The sequence below is a fragment of the Melitaea cinxia genome, chromosome 17 (genome assembly GCF_905220565.1).
Source record: "Melitaea cinxia chromosome 17, ilMelCinx1.1, whole genome shotgun sequence".
Lineage (NCBI taxonomy): Eukaryota > Metazoa > Arthropoda > Insecta > Lepidoptera > Nymphalidae > Melitaea > Melitaea cinxia.
This window is the reverse complement of record NC_059410.1, coordinates 7,679,518-7,685,491: the sequence shown is the minus strand read 5'-3', so window position 1 is coordinate 7,685,491 and position 5,974 is coordinate 7,679,518.

Genomic DNA, 5,974 nt, shown 5'->3' with positions numbered 1-5,974 from the left:
TTCATATTTCTTTTTTTCCTCACCATATCAAGTACATTTTGTCTATTCAACATAACCCAATGGTATAATAAGTACAAAACGAGACATGCCGTAAAAATAATACTAGGAATTGATAATTGTGAATTATAGGTGTAAAAAAAAATCCGTCAGCGTCGAACCACGTCCTAGTTTTACTAGGCAGTCACAGTACTGTCGGTTTGTAATTTTAATTATAAATCGCCTGATGTTTAACAAAAAGCGTGGGCATTTTGAGCCCGTGGATATGAAATTTAAATAGAAAACAAAAAGAAAAGATTTATAGATAGATTCAGAGGCGCCTAAACAACGTATAAAACATACCTAAATCACACAATAAAAATAATGACTAGTTATACTTAGTTGAGTTTGCAACAAAACTAATAATATAGTAATAAATAGTAGTATTATTGGTTCAGTAATAAATCATTTTGCAAAAACAATGGTTTTGTGTTTGTTTCATAATTAGTATTCAACATGTGACAATTACACAATACATGATAATTTTTACGTACAGCCATTTTTTATAATAATAAAACTTTCAAGGCCTCTTACCCATAATATAAAATAATGTGTGCTGATTGAAAAAAGATTTGGTTGTGCCTAATAGGGTAATATGTAATAAAACATAATAATTTGTGAGAATTTCATAAACAAAATTAATCTTCAAGTAGGTACATAGCTAACCTAACTTACAAATGATCGGATATACCTATATTCCAAATAGTTGATTCTTGCGTCTGCATACCGTTACATAAGAACCGTTTTCGTTATTTATTATAATAGCGAAAATTATTAAAATATGTATACACAGTTATAATGGACTATCCATTTGACGTCACGAAAGTGAAATATATTTGGCCAGCTGTTGTCAAAGTATGACAGAAAACAAACTAATTGATTTGATCGCATTGAACAGTTTCTAATTCACAGTGTGCGTGTGACCAAAGCTTCTTTAAATTTTTTTGGATGAAAATATTTTGTAGTACAAAAAGAAATACTTTAAGGTTTATTTCATGTCGAGATAACAAAGTACATCGAACATTTAAATTGGTTTTAATCTAGGATTTTAATGATACTCGACTACAAACTATATATTTTTAAATATGTTTTTTCATATAATTAAAAACGTGCTCCGTGTCCTTCGATCGACAAAATCAAATACATAAAATCATTTAAACTTGTCAAGTAATGGATGCATAAATAAACAAATTAATCGTATTCCGTGTAAATAACATGGAATTTACTACGACCGATCTACAACCAATCATATTAAAATTTGAACAAATAAAATTCTCTCATTCACACACTGACTCGTAATCTTATATATAAAATTCTCGTGTCACAATGTTAGTTATAATACTCCTCCGAAACGGCTGGACCAATTTTTATGACATTTTGTGTGCATATTGGGTAAAACTGAAAATCGGCCAACATCTATTTTTCATACCCCTAAGTTATAAGGAGGGGGGATCAAATAACATTTATGGCAAAACAACGATTGCGGGGCCACCTAGTTAACATATATAAATCAATAAATATCTTTCCTATTTACGGGCTAGTCAGAAAATAAACAATAAGTTTTACAAATTGTGTCTATATAAATAAATATGAATCTGATATAAGATTTTAGATTAACATGGTTTCTTCTATTAGTAAAACTATCCGAAAGCTCTCTTAATGTTAAAAAAATAAAACTCAGTTAATGCTGAAACATCCCGTTTTCGAATAGTTTTAGTAAATATGAATCGCCAAAATATTTATACGTACGCGTATAACTTCCGAACGACTGCATTCAAATTAGATAATATTTTTTTATGTTCGTCATTGGCAGAATAAGGTTTGTAGAAAAGAAAATAAAAAAATCAATATTCACGAAAAAAAATTGCGGTACGAAGTTCACTAGATCGGCTAAGAGGTATTAAGTGTATAAAAAAAAGTTAGAGCACTAGTCTATAGTAATAAAATGCTATGGTATACGTTAAAATATTATGGGTAAGTTTATTAGTGTGAATGATATTCAAATAGTGTCCAGTTTATTTTTATAATACCAATTTGTATAGAATATCAGAATGACATCTTTAGTAAGTTAAATAATATTAAAATTTTAAAAACTAGCATAATAATCGCTCTTGTTAGGTGAATGGCCCCTATTTAAACATCTTTTTGCGACCTTGAAATGCTCGTGCATTCGTACAGTAAACACTCCAGAAGCTAAGTGATAAGTATGTTTTATTTTTATGCATCCACTGTCACTTTAATCTTGAAACAACCTTTTTCCGTTTCTGCTTCGTTCAAGTCTCTCATATAACATAAGACAAAGCAGCATACCGTCGATGGAAACATGCAGTTTCTTTTTCGAACCCTTTGGATTATACTTAATAATAACAGCGTTTTGTGTATGTCATAACAATTACAGTTTATATCAAATGGGTGCAGTTTTTGGTGACAAAAAAAAAATCACGCCTTCGCACAGACGCCTTCGTCTATCCAAACGCAAACTTTATGAAATAATTGTATTTGCTCGCAAATGAAAAAAACCAACTTCAATTACATCGATAAATACAACGTAGGTAGACGAAAAAATAGTCAAGTAAATACGCGTTATCAAAGATTATTCAAAAAGTTGTAATCAGATCTCGATGAAATTTAAATGTGAGCACATGATAAACATCAGCTTTCGATTAAATTAAAAATCATCAAAATCGATGCACCCAGTAAAAAATTATGCGGTATAATACAATGTAGGTCGACGAAAAAATAGTCAAGTACAAAACGCATTATTAGATATAACTCGAAATTATTATTAGTTGTTAGATCTCAAATAAATTTAAATGGCACCAAATGACACGCACGACCTTAAAAAAGTGTTTGTCGATGTCGGTCCACCCAGTCAAAAGTTCTGAAGTAACAAACATAAAAAAAATCAAAGCAATGATTTACAGCATTATATTCAATTCAATATTCGCGTTGGCGCAGCGGTAATAGCACTGGCTATTGCGCTGGTGGTCGCTGGTTCGATTCCCGCTCACGACAGATATTCGTATCGACCATATAGATGTTAGTCGTGGTCTGGGTATTGTGTTTGTATACTGTGTGTCTTTCCGGACCTCCAACACTGGATAAAATCCTACTGGGGGATCCGTTGAGTGTGAAGCATTTATTAATTCTTATTGAATGACTTAATTACATTTATCATCGTGTTATATCTTAAAACTACAGAAAAAGTGACAAAATCCTTAACCTAATAATAACTTAATATATGAAAGAAATATTAAATAATACCTACTTATACAAACAACATCATTGAATTCAATCTGTCTATTGATATTACAGGTCAAGCTTCAGTTCTCTTGTAAGACAACGCCATTATACCACTATTGTGTTTCATTTATGTTTAACGAGCTGCGCCTCGCGATTTCACCTGCATAGTTTTCAATCCCGTAGGAATATCGAAATAAAAAGGAGCATATAAGTTAAACTGCATCTCCAGATAGCTACATACTAAGTTTTATTACCATCAGTGCAGTAGATTTTGCTTGGAAGAGTATTAAAAATCCGCCCACACTTTCATGTTCATAATATTACAAGGCTTGTCCATATAAATTTTCTCTTGTAATCCGACTGTTATAAATGAAAAACTAAATATTCTAAATACTATTACTTCAGTACATACTTTATGCTTTTCCTGTCTGTTTTTTGTACAACACTTTAAAACTGACGTGACGATGTACGTATATGATCTATAGGTATTATTTATAATAAAACAGTAAATTATTTAGATCGTTTCAGTAAAAATTTGAACAATTGAAAAATTTATAGATATTTATAGATACTGAACTATTTTTTTATTAATTTTAGTCTGTTTGCATCTTGGCCACGGGTCATGCTAAAAGTATCAAACAATTGGATGACAAATTTTATGCGAAACTTTACACAACTTTCAAATTCATACTATGAGCTATTATATTGGATACTTTCTATCGCAATTTCGGCACGATTTCCATGGGAAAAAATATTAATGTCAATAGGTTTACTTAGCTATAATGTATTAATAAGATATTTTAAAGATGCCCCTTAAATATTCCAAGATCTTTGTTTTTTGACAATTCTAAATTTACAAACATAATATTAGATCCAAGTAGCTTAACACGCAGAATGTCCGGAAAAATTTAAGAATATGGCTCATCTCAAACTGACTTTGTGTTTGTGTGTAATATTATATCTACAAAACCCTTGTATTATGGATACGTTTAACTTTATAAGATTTGTAACAGGAAACCAACATGCACTAGTTTTGCATATGACCAACTCAAAAAAGTATTATCCAATACTTTACATTTCTTGTTATGTTTTTCAAAAAACCCTTATCCTTGACTATTGACAATACAATAGAAACTGATTACTTAACGATACTATAAAAAACTAGTCAAATTTCAAATCACTCTTAAACATGTAACTTGTGCTTTTAATTTATTCAGAGTATCAGAAGCGCCTCACGGTTTTCCGCAACGTGGCTTGGCAGTAGGTTAATATTTAAAGTAGTAATGACAATTTTATACTGACTAATTTGCTTTAAAGCTTCACTCAAACAATACTAAGAATACTAATTCTATTATTAGACCGTCAATTATGTTGACATTGTTTTAAAATTAAAGTCGTCATATATATAATTTTAATAATTAATTAATTTACAAAAAACAAAAGCAATAATAAATTGTTTAGTTGTTTGATAGCGGTAGAACAAGCAATCGTCTATAAAATGATATATAATTTATGTGGAGTAATTGTAAGATTTTTTCTAAAAAGGGAGGCAAATATCTTAACCTTAGCGTATTAATATATACTAGTAATACCCGTACGAATAATTCACACTAAATAAGTAAAAAATTTACCGACCGTCAATCATGTTGACGTAGTATCAAAACTAAAGCCTTCATATATAAAATTTTAATAATTAATTAATTTACAAAAACAAAAGCTATAATAAATTTTTTAGTTGTGGGTGCCGGTAGAACTAGCATTTATTTACAAAATGATAATAATGAATATAATTTATGTGGAGTAAATTGTGAGGTTTAATCTTTTCTAAAAATGGAGGCAAACATCTTAACCTTAGCATATTATTATATTATGATGATGATGATATTAATTCCATTATATAAGATTTACTAGAGTGTATAATTCTAAAATTTTTAAATCATAACATTTCAACAAGTGGAAGTAACAAGAAATTTTTCAAAATAATAATAAAAAAATAAGCAAAACAAAAGCCTCTTTTTTGCTGTCATTATTTTTTTCATAAATTTTTAATTATGGTCGAATTTCGACCACTGGGTGACCACTAGTTTATTGAAATGTATTACTAAATGTGTTGCTAAGCGCAAAAGTCGAGAACGACTGAACCAATTTGGCTAATTTATGAGGCTAAGTTTTCTAATTACCTTGTAGAAAGTTTTTAAGGAATTAAAAATTATGAAAATAAAAAAATAATCGGTAAACTAATGACAAATTTTATACTATGCTGACGACGCGTTGGTGCAACAGTCACAACACTGGTTATGACGCTAGCGATCGCGGGTTCGACCACCACAAATGACAAATATTTGTTAAGGACAAATAGATGTCTGTCGTGGTCTGGGCATTTGTGCTTGTGTATTGCGTGTCTTTCTGGATCCCCAACACAGGAGAAAATCCTACTGGGGACCATTGAGTGTGAAGCGTTTATTTATATTTATTTATTTCAAATTCATGCGTTGACAATTCGCATGACCAGACAACATTTGTCGGGCAGTCCAAAGTCGTAGGACATCATTTATATTGTAATTGTACATACATATATAAAAAAAGGTATATTATAAATTCAATCTGGTTTCTGAATAGTTCATCTTTAATAATAATAGTAATTAAGATGCGTGTGTGTGATTAAAGATGAACTACGCAGCGGTTATTTACCTGA